At 39.9% G+C, this 20,320-nt stretch overlaps 1 protein-coding gene and 1 non-coding gene across 6 annotated transcripts in view; one reads left to right on the top strand and one right to left on the bottom strand.

Annotated features, from left to right (window-relative positions):
• The window catches only part of WDR72 (WD repeat domain 72), a 236,366-nt gene that overhangs the window by 12,956 nt on the left and 203,090 nt on the right, over positions 1-20,320 (top strand). For 3 of the 5 annotated variants that reach the window (XM_039462965.2, XM_074394223.1, XM_074394224.1), the window contains exon 1: positions 9,380-9,514. The exons of 1 other annotated variant lie outside the window; for it this stretch is intronic. The gene's annotated coding sequence lies outside the window, so the exon portion shown is untranslated. Of the gene's footprint in view, positions 1-9,378; positions 9,515-20,320 lie in introns of those variants that run through there. One more of the 5 variants, XM_074394219.1, reaches the window with a different exon arrangement.
• On the bottom strand, positions 4,828-4,934 carry LOC120361439 (U6 spliceosomal RNA). Its single transcript, XR_005577632.1, has one exon. It is a non-coding gene; the product is annotated as a U6 spliceosomal RNA (small nuclear RNA).

Below are 20,320 nucleotides of genomic sequence, written 5' to 3' on the forward strand. Positions count from 1 at the left end.
TCATGTGGTATTTTTGTCTTTTTGTGCTAGACTTATTTTACTTAACATAATGTCCTCCAGATTCTTCCCTGGTTTTGCAAATGACAGGATTTCCTTATTTTTTTATGGCTGAATAGTATTCCATTGTGTATGTCTATCACATTTTCTTTATCCATTCATCTGCTGATAGACACATAGGTTGATTACATATCTTGGCTATTGTGAATAGTGCAGCAATGAATATTGTAGTTCAGATATCTCTTTGACATACTGATTTCATTTTCTTTGGCTACGTACCCAGTAGTGAGATTGCTGGATGATATGGTAGTTTTATTTCTAATTTTTTGAGGAAACTCATACTTTTTTCCTTAATGGCTACATAAATTTGCATACTTAGCAGAGTGAAAGCATTCCCTTCCTTCACATTCTTGCCAATACTTATGTCTGGTGTTTTTGGTAATAGCCATACTAACAGGAATGAGGTGAGATCTCATGTGGTTTTGATTTGCATTTCCCTAATGATTACTGATGTTAAGCATATTTTCAGATACTTCTTGGTCATTTGCCTGTCTTCTTTTGAAAAATGTCTACTCAGATTTTTTGCCAATTTTTAATTTTTTTCTTGCTATTAAGTTGTTTGAGTTCCTTATGTATTTTGAATATTAACCCCATACCAGATGTACAGTTTGCAAATATTTTCTCCCATTCGGTAGACTGTCTCTTCATTATATTGATTGAAATGTTTCCCGCTCCCTGACTTGTCTGTTTCCTCCCTTTTTCTTTTCTATTTGGGCATCTTGTTCTGCCTCCTTTTCCTTTTTCCTTTTCTAATTGATGTGTTTTCATCTCTTTTATTTTGGAAGTTTCCTACATAATTCTTGTGATTCTTTGCTTTTTATTAAAATGGAAATTTAAAGTACCACAATCTGAGTTGGCATTTTTTGTGTAAGGCATGGATCTGGCAAATCCTTCAGCATCATATGCGTACTCACCCATCTGCTTGAGAAACTTTCAAATGTCATGCTTTTGAGGACTTTTTTCTGGAATCATTCCATTTCTTTTGAGAAAATGTCTCTGGTATCCTGTACAGGCGCTATCTGCCTGGCTGTAAACATTCTTATAGCTGATGTCATTGCAGCCCTGGGGTTCCTATTCCACATTTAGACTTTGTCCTAATCTCCCTCTATTGGTTGGGCAGAGTCTGAGGTCTTTCCATTCCTTTTGGTGGTGAAATGGGGTGAAGTTGGGCAGACAGGTAAACAAACTTAAGCATTTTGTCATGGATAGAAATAGGACTCTGGGAAAGCATTAGAGGTGGATGAGAAATACCTTTTGCTGAAGGCTCAGAAGAGGCTGCAAAGAATAATCATCACAACATCTGGGTTTTGAAGTAACCTCTAGGCACACTGATTAATGAGTAGGAGGCAGAGATAAATAAATAAAAGCATTTCCAAGAAGAGGTATCTGCATAAAATGAAGAAGGCTTGGAAAACTATGGTCCATTTCTGAAGCATCAAGGGCTTCAATGCCATAACACTGGCAATTAGTATATGAATTAGAACAGGGAATTAGCACTTTATCTAGTTCAAAGAAAAAAATCAATTTTTTAAAGGATCTAAGGCCTTTGCATTTCTCATTCTAAATTTGAATGTTACTTTATTTGCTTAGTTCAGTCTGTACTAGTTAATGTATTTCAGCTGCATCACTTGCTACTTGTATTTAACAACAAATCATTTAACATCTTTGGTTCTCAGTTGTCTCATCTGTAAAATGAAGCTGCCTGTATCATTCAGGGGTTTTAGTTGTGTGCAAGATAAAGCAACATGCTTATCTAAATAGAAAAGGATTTTGTGAAAGGATATCAGATCTCTCCCAGGAAATAGAAAACTAAGTTTGAATATTATACAATCCTGACAAAACCCAAAATCATACTGCAGAACTATTACCATCCTCACTGCCACCTGCTCTGCACAGACCCTAAGTCCTGCACCACTGACACTCTGCTAGTGTCCTCAGATGCAGCCACTAGACATACTGAGGCTTTGAAAACCACATGTGGCTGTGGTGCTGCCATCTCCCTCGCAAGAATGTGTTTTGTCTAGAGCTGTGGGTCTGACTGGCAGAACCTAGAACCCGTGTTCATGCCCTGTGTATAATGTAATACTGAACAGTTAGCAATGGACTGTTTACAACTTCTTCAGGAAAAAACAGGTTCTGTCTTATAAAGAGGGAGGTGCATTTCCAACCATAAAAAGCAGAGGCAAAAACCGAATTGTCCATAAGAATGACCAATGCCCACATAGTTTAGGCTTACCAAAAGGTTTTTAGAAGATACAAGACATTATAATACAGAAAACTTTGAAAATGTCAGACATTATTAGTATTGTTATCCCTAGTGCCTTCTCATCAAAAAAGGTTCATGAATAAATTCAGTATCATTTATTAATGTGCAACCAATTACCCTCAAAACTTAGTGGGGTATAAGTAATAATAAAAAAAACCTTTATCATTGCAGAGTATCTGTGGTACAGGGATTCAGGAATGGCTGAACTGTGTGGTTCTGATACAATGTTTTTCATAAAGTTGCAGTCATGATACCAGCTGGGACTGGCAGCCTGACGGAAGCTAGAGGGTTTGTTTACAAGCTGGCACCTTCACAGGAGGAGGCCTTGGTTTCTTGATGGCTGTTGGAAATACACATCTGTTCCTGAATGCATGGGCCTTTCCACAGAGCTGCTGGAGTGGCCTCCCTCAGCAAGAGGAAGTTACAATGTCATTTTACAATCTATTCATAGTTGTTCTCCAATATGTCTATCATGTTCTTGTTGGGAGGTAGTCACTAAGTATAGTCTACAGAGGGAATTAAGGCTTCAATGGAGAAAGTAGTTTCAAATATTTTCTGGACATATACTAAACCATCACAGGTTATTATTATTTCACAGATTGACTGAACTAATTACCTTAGGCATAATTTCTAGGCATTTTTGTGTCATAATATGTCAGATGATCTTTCTGATTGGAATTAGCACATCTCCTCCAAAGATATTTATTGGATCTGGCAAAAATCTTTCAGTGCTTAAAAGGAAGAGAGGTTCACACTGCATAACATCTTATCAGCAAAGAAACACATCTCAGTAATAAATGAAATAAGTGTCCTTTTGTTCAGACACCTGAATCCTGCAGTATAGAGATTAACAGATTATAAAGTAAGACATCATTGTCTGGCTATCCCTATTGATGTGGTGGGAGGAAAGGTAGGAGATGATTTTCTTAAGTCAAGTCACTTTTCTGAGAACACCAAAGCATTCTAGGAACACAAATTTGAGGGTCTTCAGAGGCCAAGTAGGTAGAATACATGGGTGAAGACTATAGGGGGTGCTGAGGCCTATAACATTCAAATGCCAGCTAAAAACAATAGCAACAATACCAGGCCAACCCAACAAACCACCTTCCAGTATCCAGTGCTGAGATCTAAGCTCTAATTTGCTTTTCTTTACGTCTAAAGATGTAAAGAACCAGCAAGTTAAGGGAATCCTTGTGGTTCCTTTCTTTCTGTCCTTCCCTCTATCCTAAACTAAGGATTAACCGCACGTCTTAGTCCATCATCTCGAGAGAAAGACAGAGGGCATCATCTTCATCTCTCCCATCTGTTGCACTGAACACACTCTTTCTGTCCAAGGCATTTGGTCTCATATGCATGTCCTCTAGGGGCACATGTTAGGGGCAGTGTGTTTCTTTAAATAGGATGTCATTCCAGGTTTATAATTAGACTGGTTTTGATCATGCTGTGTCCAGGCTGTGTTTCAACAGTATAGAACTTTATACACTAGAAACAAGCCCAAATAGGCACAATATTTACCAAAAACTCTCTATAGTGTAGGTGATGACATCAGTGTTTGGGTTTGAAATATTCAGTGTCCTATTAATTTTTCTGTTATTCAAGGGAGAAAAGGCTGATGTCTTTCAAAACATTCAGAACCTCCAATTTAATATAACCCCACCTTGAATGGCAACTCTAAATGAGTTTTTAATAACCTCTTCTCAGCCCAAGGATTAAGACCAAGGAAAAATAAGAAGGTTTTGTGGCACTTAAATTATGTCAGTTTATAGCATTTCAAAATGCAGTTTGTTCAACAGTGTGATAAGATACAATTTTTCCTTCATTCAGTCTTTTATTCAGTATTTACCAAGTCTTATTGAGCAAGGAGATAAATTGGTGAGCAAACAGACATAGCCCCTCATGGAGTTAATAGTCAATCTAGTACATCAAATTTGCAAACACTGGGAATATGTATATTTAATCCCAAGTTAAATATTTCTGTAGTGGAGAAACTGGCTCTCACACACTGATGAAAGCATTTGCTCCAACTGTTAAAAATTAACTTGAAAAGATATATGGAGAGGCATACAAAATGGGGATACATTTTGACTTAATAATTCTGCTTCCTAACAAAATATTCAACACAGCATATTTCAATTAAAATTTGGAAACAAATGCCCAGCAAGTATGAAGCAGTCATATTACAAAGTATCTATCTGATGGTCTATCAGCTATTAAAAAGGATGATTATGAAGGAAAAACTTATAATGTCATGCTTCAGGGAGAGGATATAAACCCTATCTGTATAACATTACAAATACATAAATACTTTTTAAAAGAGGCAAGAAAGAAATACACTGAGAAAAGGATACTCAAGTTTATTTTAGATTGCTATGGTTTGGAATATCTATTTTTCCTCTTTTTCTTTTCGATATATTTATTTTAAGGTATATGTATTTAATCTTGGAAAATAAATTATACAGAAAGTCCAGCCACTTTTTAAAGAAAATTTATTATTTATTTCACTTTTAAAAATGAAATGCTTCACACACTTGGACATTAGCCTTGTTCAGGGGAGATGCTAGCATTCTCTGCCTCATTCCACGTATACTGTGTGTGCTGTCGAAGCAAGCACAAAGTAAGCTCTTCTTAAAGAAGTTAGAGAGATTATGAAATTTCATCTGAATGGGTGAGATATAAAATTGCATATCATGTTGTTTTTACTTTAGAACTTACAGAGCATTTTGTTATAATATCATATAATACATGCAGAAGAAAATAAGAAATAAAGTGAGGAAGGGACATACTATTACCATAACCAATATACCTGTGTCAGGACCAGAGAAATACATACAGGTCGATATACAATCAGGGGTCTTGTGTGCTGGAACTTTCAGAAACAAAGTCTTGGAGGCCTCTATTTTATCCCATAAGCCAGGCACAGGAAAAGCCCTGAGTCCAGTCAAAGAAATAGGAATTCATGAGTAAGATGTAAAATAAATGAGGTGTGGATATCATTCTGTCAGTTGCTTCCTACTGACTAACCAAGAGCAGATAATTCTGCTTCTGAATTCATTAATTTTGGCAAAAGGTATTGTTGGTCTACCTAATTCAGCTTCTCCGTTTAACAGTCAGGAATCTGAGGCACGTTCACATTATGATTTTTTTTTAGTGGGAATTTTTGCTTTGGGGAGGCCTCTTCATTTATAAACTATATTAAAAAATCATATCTTACAATGTCAAATTAAATATATAGACTCAGGTAAGCAAAGACTTTTATTTTAAAAGAGTACAATTTCTCTCTCCTGCAAAGGAGAGAAAGTGACTTGCAACAGAAGTGGGACTATTGCATTTTGAAGGAAACTTTGACCCTGAGCTATGCAAACCTCTCAAGTGTTAAGCAGTAAAAGATCTTTTCTCTTCTAGGAAGGAACAAACAATGCTAGGAAGAACAGGATGTTGAAAAGTGGAATGAGCTAGGATGAATAATCTTACAATAGAAAAGAGAAAATTCTACCCTATGATCCCTTTATTTTCAGGAGGGAATCTTAAGGAGGGGTTGTATGATGGCTCAAGTAAAAGGCAGGTCCAAGTTCAGGGGCCAGGGGAAAGAGAGGACACTAACTAAAATTGGGTGAATTCAAGGAAGCAGGTATTTTATCGACATTGGTCAGTGGGTGAAACAGTTCAGCTAATCATTAATGACGCAAAGAATGGGAATGTGGAGCATCTGTGTTCAGCTTTGTCATAAAAAAAAAAAAAAAACAAGGTTGACATCAGCAAGTCTTATCTAAGTCACATGGGAAAGGATGTTTCCTTGTATAAGCTGTTCACTGGAACACTAAGGGATGGGAAGGTTCCTTGAACCCTCCATGTTTTCCAGGATCACAGGACTTGGGTAAAGATCAACATGGTCAATGATTATACTGGTACAAAGACCAATACATTAAAACTATATATTACAAGACTTTCTTTTACTTAATTGTTTTTTTTTCTTTTCTCTCTGCCCCCATTTTGTGGGCCCCCAAATTATCATGGATCCTAGGCACCGTCCCTAATGGGTAAGTCAGCCCTGATCTGAGACACAGAGATATTGAGGATCTCTAAGACCACTAAGCCAGCTATGGCAGAGCTCAGAAGAGAGCAACCAGGTCTAGACTTCTTTCCACACTTGTGACTATGAAGACTATGGAGAAGGCTCTGCTCAAGAGGTGGGATGAAGTCTTGGGGATGAGGGGATGTGTGGGGACATTAACTTTGATATAAGAACCTGCAGACTTAGAAGGAAAGGACTGGTGAGGGAAATTCATCATAGAGTTGATGGCTGGAAGTGCCTTAACAGTTGACTGTTCCAGGCACATCATTCAGCAACATATCTTAGGTATCTGCTACACGCTTGGTGTCCCTGCCTTTACAGAGCTTACAGTCAAGCAGAGGAGGCCAACGCACAAGAAATGGTATTCAGTTGTGACAAGTGTAATGAGAGAGGAAAAGGGCACATTAAGAGGGAGTAACAGGCACACGTAACCTGCATGGGGAAAGCGAGGTTCCAGATGAATTCCAAATAGAAACAAACCAGGCCCAGAGGATGCAGAAAGTAAGAGGAATGTTTTAGTACAAAATGTTGCATGCAGGAAAACCCAGGATGTATGAGGTTTAAGGGGTGGAAAACCTGTGATCTTGCTTTGGTTTTGCCAAATAGCCTTAAAATTCGGGAAGTCATATATCAGTGAAAGAAAGGAGCAGTTAAAGTCTCTCCCCAACCTGCTTCTAGGAGTTTTAGAATCCAAGACTAAGGAGCCAATAGGATTTGGAGGGTAAAGTCATGTGACTGAGAAAACTTTAAAAAAAAAAAAAAAAAAGGCAGTGTCTCCCTACCCCAGGTTTTCCCAAACCACCCAGTCATTCAGGTGAGGTACTTGGTCCATCCACAGCAGGCTAGGATGCTGGTTTCAATGCTGAATTTTTAACCCACTCTTGATACTTTTGATGACTTTTCCCTACGCAGGTTACATTTTTTGTTTTGTGTATTTTTTACTTTTTTGTTTGCTGATAGAGTCTTGCTCTGTCTCTTAGGTGAAGTACAGTGGTACAATTAGGGCTAGCTGCAGCCTCGACCTTGCAGACTCAGCCTCCAGAGTAACCGGTACCACAGGTGTGCAGCGACCACACCTGGCTAATTTTTATATTTTTTGTGGAGACAGGGGTCTCCTCATATTGTCCAGGCTGATCTCAAACTCTTGGGCTTAAGCAATCCATCCACCTCAGCCTTCTAAAGTTCTGAGATTACAGGCGTGAGCCACCATGCCCAAGAGGCTGCAGTCTTGAGGAAAACTTCCTTCCCTCCCTTATCTAAAGATCCTGGATATACTAATTTCTTTTCTTTTGGGGATACGCCCAGCAGTGGGATTGCCGGATCATATGGTAGCTTTATTTTTAGTTTTTTGAACTAAAAATAGAACACTTTTTCAAACTGTTCTCCATAGTGGTTGTACTAATTTATGTTGCCACCAAGAGTGTATGAGGGTTCCCTTCTCACCACAGCTTTGTCAGCATTTGTTATTGCCTGTCTTTGGATACGAGCCATTTGAACTTGGATGAGATGGTCTCTCATTGTTTTGATTTGTATTTCTCTGATAATCAATCATGTTGAGCACCTTTTCATATGCCTGTTTGCCAATTGTATATCTTCTTTTGAAAAGTTTCTTTTGGGGTCTTTTGCACGTTTTTATATTTATTTAGAGATGGAGTTCACTCTGTCACCCAGATTGGAGTGCAGTGGTGCAATTTCAGCTCACTGAAGCCTCCACCTCCCGGATTCGAGCGATTCTTCTGCCTCAGTCTCTGGAAAAGCATCGACTACAGGCAAGCACTACCATGCCCAGCTAATTTCTGTATTTTCAGTAGAGACAGAGTTTCACCATGTTGACCAGGATGGTCTTGAACTCCTGACCTCAAAGTGATTCACCCACCCCAACCTCCAAAAGTGCTAGGATTACAAACATGAGCCACTGTGCCAAGACTTTTGCCCATTTTTAAGCTGAGTTATTATATTTTTTCCTATAGAGTTAAGCTCCTTAGTACAACCACCACGGAGAATAGTTTGGAGCTTTCCCAAAAAGCTAAAAATAGAACTACCATACGATCCAGCAATCCCATTGCTAGGTATATACTCAAAAGAAAGAAAATCGGTATATCTAAGAGATATCTACACTCTCATGTTTATTGCAGCACTGTTCACAATAGCCAAGATTTAAAATCAACCTAAGTTGTCCATCAGCCGATAAACGGATAAGGAAAATGTGATACATATACACAGTAGAGTACTATTCAGCAATAAAAAGAATGAGATCCTGTCATTTGCAACAACATGGATGGAACTGAAGATCATTATGTTAAGTGAAATAAGCCAGGCATAGAAAGGCAAACTTCTCATGTTCTCACTTATTTGTGGGCCCTAAAAATTAAAACGATTTAACTCATGAAGATAGAGAATAGGAGGATGGTTATCAAAGGCTGCGAAGGGAAGTGTGGGGTGGGGTAGTGAGGGGAGGTGAGAATGGTAAATGGGTAGAAAGAAACAGAAAGAATGAATAACACCTACTATTTGGTGGCACAGCAGGGTGAATGAAGTCAATAATAATATAATGGTGGAGTTAAAAATAACTATAAGAGTATAATTGGATTGTTTGTAATAGAAGGGATAAATGCTTGAGATGACGGAAACCTCATTTACCCTGATGTAATTATTACACATTGTTTGTCTGTATCAAAATATGCCATATACCCCATAAATATATACACCTGCAGCGTCCTCCCAAAAACAAACTAACGACAACAACAAAAAAGATTGAGATGTTCATTCCCTGCCAGTGCCTAGGGTCAAGCGTTCACATAACCTGGGCTCTTTTGATGTACTCCCTCCCTAACTAATTCTCTCCAGCCCTGAGAGGACAGGAAACCACAGGTTGCTGTCAAGCCCTTTCCAGCCGCCACCGCAAGTGAGAGAGGGAGGGGGGCGGAGGGCCAGGGCTGTAGGAAGGGAGAGCGGGGTCACCGGCCCGCCGGCGGCTGGGGCCAGAACTGACCGGGTCTGCGCTCGGCGGACTGGGGCGGGGCGGGACCGGTGACCTTAAGCGGAGACCTTCCAGCTTGCTGCCCCGCCGCCCAGCGCCAGTCTGCGAGCCCCTGTCGTTCCTCCGCCCCTCGGCTCAGGTAAGGCAGTCACCCCGAGAGCTCAGCTCCTTCTGCCCGGTCGCAGGCGGGGGGTCTTCGGCTGCGCCTGGCTGGTGCAGCCGTGCACCTTCCTGCCCTCAGAGCCCGGCGCAGAAGGGGACTGTGCCTGGCCTGCGCTTGGATGCATCTGGGCGGGAAAAAGGGTGGGCGTGCGCAGCGCTGTCTCTAACCCCTTCCTTTTGCTCTAAGTTCTTGCCCTTGGGATTCGGAAAAGTACCTCTTCAAACTCTTTTCCAGAAGTGGCATCAGGAATGAACAAAGCTGCTCATCCCGCAGTATCCCTACCTGAGCTCCTGGGAGGAGTGGGCCCCTGACATGTTTAGGAACCTGCCTTTTGCTTATTAGGGTAATTTCTTGGAACTAGGGAATTGGACTTTCATGGAATGGAATTAGTTGAATTAATTAATTTATTTTTTAAAAAAAACTTTAATTTTAGGTCAAATTAATTCTAAAGCTGAGTTCAGGGGCAAGGAAAACTACCGGATAGGGTTGAGCCTGCTGGAGTGTGACAGCTTGGGGATGCGGGGACAGGGCTGGGGAAACTTTCCTCGCTCTGCCGCTTGGGCTGAGTCGGCAATAAAGACTGCAGAGACGAGACTTTGCCATTTGTAAAGTTGGATGAGAGGCAGGAGGATAAAGGGGGGACTGTCTGTGTTGACAAAATCTGGAAAAGGTGATGCACTGGGAATCCTCCCTTTGGAAACAAGTGCTTCCTTATACTATCTTCCTCATTTATTAGAGCATTTTTGTATCCATTTCAATATAGTTAACAACATTCTGTTAAACAAAATGTAGGTGTATGGTACCTTTGTCTTTGGCCCCCCTCCTAGTTTTGTGCTAAATGAGTTCAAGGTCAACTACTGGAGACTAGATCACCTGTTGGGAATCTGTTTACCTGAAGCGTTCATTCCTCCAACCCTTCCCATTGTGACTGCCAAAGCGCCATTTCTTTCTTCCCTGTTTAGCTCTCACCACTTACTAACCAGCCCAAAAGGAAAGCAACCTCTTGTCATGCAAGTACTTGTGGTTAGGTTGGTCTTGTGCAGCTTTTTTGTAAACATCACTTATTCCTTTGCCTTTTTTTTTATTCCTTCAATATTAAAATGCGCCAGTAGCGTCTTCGGTAAAGAAAGCAAAAGGCTGTAGGAGAAAGGGAAATTGCCCTTGAAGGGGTCTAGGAAAGTGATGATTTTTAACCTAAAAATTAATATTTTATATTGAGTTCCAATGCTTTCACTTCTTTTGGAAAAGATATTTTAACATTATAAATATTTCGTCAAGAAAATGTTAACTAGGCTGGGTGCCGTGGCTCATGCCTGTAATTCAAACACGTTGAGAGGCCAAGCTGAGTGCATCACTTGAGCTCAGGAGTTCCAGACCAGCCTGGGCAACGTGGCAAAACTTCATCTCTACAAAACTCAGCTTGGTATGGTGGTGTGCGTCTGTAGTCCCAGCTACTAGGGAGTCTAAGCAGTAGGATGGCTTGAGCCTTGGAGGTCGAGGCTGCAGTGAGCCATGAATGCATGCTCCACCGCACTCCAGCTTGGGTGATGGGGGCGGGGCAGGGGGGACGGGGAGAGAGAATAAACTCTTAAGTTTTTCCCCCTGTGTGAAATCTTCCATTTAACAGCCTCTACCCAACAAATTGAATGCTTTAGAAATCAGACGTTCTAGTTTATACATGCCTACTAGAATAGAAGAGTGCATTTGACTTGTGAAATAACTCAAAGCAACCTTGAAAATAATGGTGTCAGTAAAATTTTAAGGTTTCAATATCGTTGCATTCACACATCTTTGTAGCTTGACAATTCACGTATTCTGTCATTTAATAATAATAATGTTAGTAATAATGGTGCTTACAAAAGGGAGCATCTTTTATGAATAATTTCTTTTTTTTTTTTTCCTCTCAAGATGGAGTCTCACTCCATCCCCCAGGTAGGAGTGCAGTGGTGCTATCTCGGATCACTGAAACCTCCATGCGGTGGGCTCAAGTGATTCTCCTACATCAGCTTCCCTAGTAGCTGGGGTCACAGGCGCCTGCCACCATGTCCGGCTAATTTTTGTATTTTAAGTAGAAATGGGATTTCACCATGTTGGCCAGGCTGGTCTTGAACTCCCTACCTCAAGTGATCCATTCACTTAGGCTTCCCAAAGTGCTGGGATTATAGGCATGAGCCACTGCGCCCAGCCCTTTATGAATAATTCTATCAGTACATCATAAAGGGCATCTTTCTGGAGGCCTTTTCTGTACTTGTGGGTATTTTTTTCTCAGTTGTGAAGCTTTGTAGATTCAGTTCTCCAGGCTGAATTGGAAGCAGGCAGATGTGGTGGAGACCCGCACTAAAAGTAGCTGTCCGTGCACAGAGGTCTAGCCCCAGGTCAGCTTTGAAGTCCTTGCAAGACCCCTTCCTAATTAACTTGGGGTACCCAGAAGTTTCTTAATTTACATTTATTGCGTTTGTCTTCAAAATGAGAGAATAATCTTTGGTCTGAAAAGACATTTGGACCCCCTTGAACTTTTCTAAAAAATGCAAATTTTCATTTACAAAGTTAGATATTGCTGCTCTAGGGGAACATTGATTCTACAACAGTGTATCCTTACATGCTGACTACCACCTCTGCCCCCACCTAACCAGTATAGTTCAGTGATTAAGAATGTGAGTTTTTCATACACTGATGGATCTGTTTGTTTCCTAGCTCTGACCTTAGGCAAGTCACTTACTTATGTTCCCCAAGACTCATTTTCTTCACATTTAGAATAATGATAATAATGCATACTGATATTACGAGGACCGTATGAAGCAATGCACGTAATGTAAGCAATACAGTGTCTGCAACTTAACACATAGTAAATAGTAATGATTTTTTTTACTTTGACACTGACTCTTCCTCACTCTTTCTCCTTCTTTTTGAGTTGAAATTTAACTGGGAAAAATGTAAGTGTTTAAAACAGTACGCAAGTACAGGATGAGGGAGACGTAATTTACTGAACCAATCAACTTTTGGTTAATTGACATTTTGTTGCTTATGAGTCAACAGTGAGTTATGAGGGCCCATGTGTTAGTCCTTTCTCACACAGCTTGCTCTAAGGACATATAAAAGATTGAGTAATTGATAAAGAAGTTCAATTGACTCACATTTCCACACGTCTGGGGAAGCCTCGGGAAACTTATAATCGTGGCAGAAAGCACCTCTTCACGCGGTGGCAGGAGAGAGAATGAGTGCCAGTTGAAGGCGGAAGCCCCTTATGAAATGACCAAATCTCACGAGAACTTACTATCACGAGAACAGCGTGAAGAAAACCACCCCCATGATTCAATTACCTCCCACTGGGTCTCTCCCATCACAGGTGGGGATTATGGCAACTACAATTTCAATTACCTCCCACTGGGTCTCTCCCATCACAGGTGGGGATTATGGCAACTACAATTTCAATTACCTCCCACTGGGTCCCTCCCATCCCAGGTGGGGATTATGGCAACTACAATTCAAGATGAGATTTGCCTGGGGATGCAGCCAAACCGTAACCGGAGGTGGGGAGGAGCGGGCATGGGGACATCCTGAAAAGGCTCCTAATTTCCCAATCTGAGGTTCTTGGCCTCTCTTACCCCAGAGAAGGGGGAAAAGGGCCATGGAGGCGTGGTTACTTTGCCGTTCGAATAAATGTCTTGGACACAAAGAGTTTGGCAGAGAGCAATTTATTAGAGAGAAAGAAAGAGAGACAGCTCCCAAGCTGCCCTGGGAGGGGATCCAGAGATCCCTTAACAAATTTAAAAGAAGCAAAAGGACAGATTAGCTAGCAAAAGGGGTCAGATACCACTCACTGCTCTGAAGTCCAATGCTCTCCTGACTGGCTCGCCAAGAAGATGTAACAGGGCGCGGTGTGGGGGATGCGGGGGTGTCCCAAAGACACTCTCAATTCCCCAATCCAAGGTTCTTGGCCACTCTTACCCCTAAAAATGGGGAAAGGGGCCCCAGAGGTGTGGTGAGTTTGCTGTTCAAATAAATATCATGGACCCAAAGAGTTTTGCAGAGAGCAATTTATTAGAAAGAGAGATTAAGAGAGATAGCTCCCATGCTGCCATGGGAGGGGATCCAGAGAAGGATTCTGTATAGGGAGACAATAGCGGAATTTTAACCCTTCAGTTATTCCCTCCCATTCATGTTCTCACCCAGTAAGAGGAGTTCTTTCAAAATTCCTCTAGAGTGATTGGTCTTCGACTCTGATACCAGATTGGGTGCTTGGTCCACAGCAGAGCCTCCTCCCAGAGGTTTCCACCGGCTTTTTGGACAAAGAAGCCCACCTTGGTTTTTCTACCTAGCCCATGCATGGGTAACCTAGTCAAAGAACTTTACATTTGAAACCGCTCTGGTCCCCAGATGGAGAGGATGGAGGTGGGAAACTCCTGCCTTTGAAACCACGCCCCTTGTGAACCCAGGAAGAGAAGTTTTTCTCTAACACAGTCCCTCAAAACCGTATCAGCCTAGAAAGCTGATATGATTTTAGATTGCTGTAGTATAAATTAGAATGCATGTCTATAGCAAGGATATTTTTTTCCATCTGCCTTTTGTTCTTTGTATATACTTCAGAGTTACTCTCAAGTTGAACATTTACAAACTGACTTTTCTGGGAGAAGAAGGAGGAGCAAAGAGAGGCAGCTATTGAAGCCATATCGTATTCATACATTACTGGTACGCTAATTCTTTGGATCCCTTTCAACATTTTTTATGTATTGTTATATGTAAAGCTCCCTGCCGGCAGAGTGCAAAAGAGATAAAGGACCACCCCATCATCCTTGCCCCATGTCCTCAACGCATGCCTTCAAGGAATAGTTCATATAACAGTAATAATTAGAGCAGAGTAATAAGTACTCTGGTAAAAGTGGCAAAGGGAAGGCTGAGAGCTGAGGAATGCTAAACATTCACTAGGACAAGCTCAAAGCAGTGAAAATTTAGTTCTAGTTTTGAAAGTTCCAGTTTTGTAGAAGTTTGCCAGGTGGAAGTACTGAGAAAAAGCACTCCAGGCCAAGGCAGAAGTTTGTGTGAAGGTATGCTGAAGAGACAGAACATGACAACTGCAAATCGTGGCACGCTGTCCTCCTGTGTCACATCTTTTACCGGCTATGGGACCTTAGCAAAGTGTTTGACTTCCGAGCTATAGTTACCTCATGTGTCAAATGGGGGTCTTATTGTTATTTTACATTATTAGGTAGAGATTTAATCTTCAAGCCTATCATATAAGAGTATCTAGTTCACAACATAGTTGGAAGACTTAGTTGTAAATAAAACACTAACTTACCTGGTGCAATCAAAGTCATGCCTTCCACACCCTCCTTCTCTAAACACACACACCTGTTTAGAGACAGCTGAACACTACTCTAAATCTAGATGGGATTTAAGCCTTTCATGCATAGTACTAAAGCAGGCCAAGAAATGTTTTAACTGTTCTTGTTTAGAATGAAATATGAGATTCTATGCTTCTACCACCATTACCCTTCTTTCCAACCACTATAAGCTTTCCTTCTAAGGCTGTGTTGTTAGCTTATGTTTTGGGGCCAGGCTCTGTGAAAGGAGTTCCTCCCTCTTTGAGTTGTTCTCTTGCTAGAGAAGTTGACATTCTTACATTTACACGATAAGATCTGTGGCCTTTTTTAACCATGCTTCCTGCTCCAGTCATTGCTTCAGTCTGAGCTATTGAACTGAGTCTTAGAAAACATTTTGGTGTGGAGGATATAGTAAAACCTGATTCATTATATTGGGTCACCGAAATGCAAACTGAACAGTTTGGAAGGAATTTGTTATAGAATTTTGCACTTTTGTGATTTTCCTTTAGTATTGTTAGCTTTTAAAATCCTTTTATATTTGGAAGAACTTGCCTCAAAATTACAATTTGATCATGCATGAGTTTTTACCTGTTGCAAAGATTGTGCCAATTTGCTGAACAATTGAATACTTTTTAAGTCATTTTCTCTACATGAATTTCAAAGAAAAGATCTTATGCAGTGTTTTTGCAATGCCATCAGCATGTGGGAAAATTCTACATTCCATGTAGGCAGTAGTACAGAGTAAGAGAATTGAGTTTCTTTAGGTTTTGGTCATTTGAGGTTAGGGTGCCAGGCTAGGCCTGTTTGCTATAGAAGGCCCAGATCAGGTCAGGGATTGGTTCTTCCTAGACCATGAAAACCAATCCTGAGTAAGAGCTTTTTGTGAGAAATTTTCTTTTTGATCATTCATTCATTCAGTATATTTTTCTTCAATTTATTAATTAATCTGATTATTTCATTAATTGTGTTATATATGAGGTTGGGGATACTGAGATAGATTCAAGTTCCTTAGACTTCAATGTGAATAAGAATGACTTTCCAGAGCTAGTTTATATTTAAATCCTTAAAAGCTCTGATTCATTTCATCCAGTGTGGGGTCTAGGAATCTGCATTTTAATAAGCTTCACAGTTGATTCTGATGCTGCTGGGAGCTTTCTTCTTTTTTTAACCAATTTTTTTTTCAGCATCAGTGTACACATTTACATAGACTTTTTGGAGAACAGTGTAATCTCTCTGTCTAGGGCTTATCATATCTGGTCAAATATCTAGAAAAATCTAAACTCTAGTTCACTCCCTGCTTTTAACCAAGTAGCTTACTTTTATGTTGCTTTACTAATTTATAAAATAGGAACTTGAACCAGATTTCTGTAAATTTCCATGCTATTCCTTAAATTGATGCTTTTTTTGTTTTTGTTTTAGATAGAAATCCAGTAAAAGGTATGTTTTGAGCACTCACAAATTAAAGTTATTCTTTGAAGAAACGCACGGTTGAGTGATATCTACCCAGAGTCCTGTGAAATCCTTATTCTCCTTAGAGTATCAGTACCCCTACTTTCTTTGTTACCACTTTCTTATGTTAAGAGGAATAATGAACCAAACTTGAAGTATTTGAGCATTAAATGTTTCAATTACTTGCAAAAAAAAAAAAAAGAGGAATAATGAATAGATGACTTCAGAATGGGGAAGTGAGAAGGTGTGGTTGATAGAGACTACCTTTTTCATTAGAGACTGAGCAATGCCCCCACTTTTTTAGACTACATATGTAAATTACCAGCTGAATATTTCAGTGTTTGGACTTCCTTGGAGAAACTCTTCTTGATCTCCTCCCAGCAGGGTGAAGTGCAGCGTCTGCTGCACTCTCTACCTACTTTGTGGGAATCAGGCCCTATCCCTTCTCTCTCTGTAATGGAGGCCCCATGGTCTGTCAGAATCATGGGATATGAAGTGGGGCCTTCATCTCAGCCTCAGGAGGAAACCAGAGTCAAGAACACAGTAGGTGCTTCATAGATGTTTGTTAAATGAGTTAGCTGCCACTTCCCAAACCAGTGTTAAAACAAAATTGCTTTATGTAATGCATTGCATAGTTTCCTCCTCTTTCGTAAATGTGCAAAACACTGTGCTGATTCTATGTGCCTGCTTTTGAGAAATACAAGACATTCAGGTATAATTATTATTTATAAGCTGAAAATAAAAGAATTTGTAATAACATTATCAATTTTTAGCTAAGGGAAATAATGAATGTGATGCTGATAGCCTGTTATGCCACATAGGCACACAGATGATTATTTCTCCTATTCTTAAGTGGGATGTAAGCATTTAAAGCATCTTCTTTATATGAATTTTGATTTCCTACTCAACAAAAAATATATAGTAAGGACTTTATTTTAATTCCAGTGAGATCACAGAGATAAACCAAGTTAGAGCAACTCTCTTGAATAGCTAATAGCTGTTGCCTGGGGAAGGAGAAAATTATTTTCTGCCTTCCATGTTGATGTATATAGAACATGTGTTCTGAGTAGCTGCTATTTTCACTGCCTCTTTTTCCAGTTGAGGTGCAACATAAACTATTTTAATTAATATTGTGTCACCAAAAGGGAATGAAATAGCCAATTGAATTCTGCCAAGATAGAGTCTTTTGATGAAAACATACCTTTATTGATTGTGGATGAAGAAAATCATTCTTAAAATGAAATCCAGAGAAAAATCATATCCCTCAGAGAAAATTTCTGAGTGGCAGGCTGAGATTAACATCATAAAATTGAATTTGTGCTGCAAGCCTTTGATGTAATCAGCAGCTGGGAGATGGTGTTGCCCTTGCTGTGCTCTCTCTGATTGTGGTGAATTATTGTATGGAATGAAATAAGTGTTTCTTGTGTCCCTTCTCCAAGAAATACAAACAAGGTATTACCAGGTAGTTTCTTGCTAGTTAAAATGGGTTGGATCGATCCCAGGCCTCTCAGGCTCTTATACACCCATGAACTATAGGTGTTGGCTATTTATGCCCTAGGGACAGAATTTCTTGATATCACTGGACAGTGACTTCTTTGGTCAGTAGAAATCAAGCAGAGCGGAAAGAAGAGGGATCCTCTTTGCCAGGGATTTTTTTTTTTTCTTAGAATAAGCAGAGGCCATGATGTTTTAGAAGGTGCCATAGTGCCTTGAACTGCCTGTTTTTTGTTGGCCTGTAGGTTCAGGCAAGCCCTTTCCTGTCTCCCTCTGCTAACTTTTATGTCACAAACTACACTGAAATCATCCCAATGTGGAAATCTCACACTGTATTATGAGTCTTTTTCCTTGATGCTAGTGTTACAATGAGCTTTTTAGTGTTTTTATTTTGAGTCTGGATGCTTTGAAAACACCCTGGCCCTGCGTACACTTTCACGTATGTAATGAATAGGTTTTATAGATTAAGTAGAGACAATGTGCTTGTAGAATTACTCTTGCACTAAAGAGTGATTTGGCATCCTAATCGCCCCTGTGGTTGGATCTAAGTTTTGTTTGTTTTGTTTCTTTTTTTTAAAAGAAATAGGTGGACTGGTTTGTCTGTATGGAACTGTAAACAGGTAATTATGTCATCATTATGAACTCTCACTTTCAAGCCTATAAGAAGTGGGATGGGCTTTGAGGTCATTACAGATCTAAGGATGTAATCCTAGCCAGGGGATTTAGATTAACCGAACCTTCTTTTCCTAATAACATTAATGGTAGGTGTGTAAACTACTTGAGAAAACGCACAGGAAAGCCACCAGCACCAGGTCAACAACACAGTTGTCATTCAGTAAACACTTGTTAAATTAAATATATAACACTATGCCTTAACACAGGAAAAAAGAGGCAAGGACAGTGAAGGCACAAGGTGGGATGTGTTTAGGAATAAGGGAAAGCAGGAGGAGCTGGGACTAGGGAAAATTTTGAGTAATAAAGTGGTGAGATAGGAACTATGAAACAGAGGTAGGGGTTGTCTTGGCTCCTGACAGAAAATCCAGAGATCTTCAGTAAGGCTACGGTTCCTTCAGATTATGAGCTGCAAATTTTGTAGTTCCTCTACCTCTTTCTCCAAACTACCATAGGATTCTGCATTCATAGTCTTGCTGACAAAAGTCTGTTTTGGCCTAGCCTCTGCTAGAATCCTTTATTGCAAAAGATGAGTTTAAAGTCTTCCCTGGCAGGCATTCCTGGTTGGTAGGGCAGAGTCAGAAAATACTAGAATCATGAGCATTAGGGAGGCATCTCCAAATAGGTCTTGTCCATATAGGCCTATATTCCTGCCTATGGGAGTGCGTGCCATTTGCTTATGCTGGGAGAAAAAAAAAAAAAAAGGATTGTTATAACTGCAGAGGACTGTACTGAAGTTGAAAGAAGGGAAGTAGGTGTCAGGGCCAAGGAAGAAGATAACTAGTCCTTGGAAGAACACAGGATTTTTCCGCGAGAAACCAAAGTGTAAGGGATGAACGATTGACAACCATGGGAATGAAAGTCACTTTGCTGTTGTGCCTCAGGAATGCCTATGCCAACCTACTTGATGTTGGTTCTTTATATACTTAGATTTGACTTGTAGGTTGTGAATTCTTAGAGGGCAGGAAGATGTGTCTTTTCATCTTTCATTTAGTAGGGCTTTATTAGATACTAATTATTGAATCTGACTGGTGGTGATATAAAACAATACATGAATATATTATTGAAATATATGAAATACATGAATATATTATTTTCTCAAGGATCCTATAATGTAGATGAAAAGGAGATTTATTACGCAAAGAGACAGAGAATAGATTTTGTTATATGACCAATTGTTTGATTCAGACTAAAATTTAAATATATGTTTCAGGAATTGATATATGTGTTACTGAGATCTACATTCTGACTAGAAAGAAACAGATTCTGTCAAATGGTGTATTACTTTTCTAGGAATGCATAACGAAGTGCCACAAACTGGGTGACTTGTACAACAGAAATATATTGTCTCACAGTTCTGAAAGCTGGAGGTCTGAAATCACAGTGTTAGCAGGGTCGATTCCTTCTGAGGCTGAGACAAAGATTCTGTCCCAGGTCTTAGCTTTCGGTGGTCTGCTATCAGTCTTTGGTGTTCCTTGGGCTGGAGAAGTCACCCCAACCTCTGTCTTCACCTTTATCTGACTTTTTCTCTGTATCTGTCTGCAAATTTCCTTGTTTTCTATCACCACTAGTCAGATTGCATTAGGAGCTCACCCCAATCCAGTATTACCTCATCCTCACTTAATTATATCCACAATGAGCCTATGTCCAAATAAGGTCATACTCGGAGATACTCCCCGTTAGGACTTCAACATACAAATTTTAGATAGGCTCAATTCAATTCATATTAGATGAGAATGTGGTAGAATTTTGAAAAACTCAAATTGCTTTTTAAATTATTTTACTTGGCCAATTTGATACTTTTAAAGTTTTACCTTTGTCTCTCCGACTTAATTCATTTAATAGA

Source organism: Saimiri boliviensis, chromosome 2 (genome assembly GCF_048565385.1).
Source record: "Saimiri boliviensis isolate mSaiBol1 chromosome 2, mSaiBol1.pri, whole genome shotgun sequence".
Taxonomy (NCBI): domain Eukaryota; kingdom Metazoa; phylum Chordata; class Mammalia; order Primates; family Cebidae; genus Saimiri; species Saimiri boliviensis.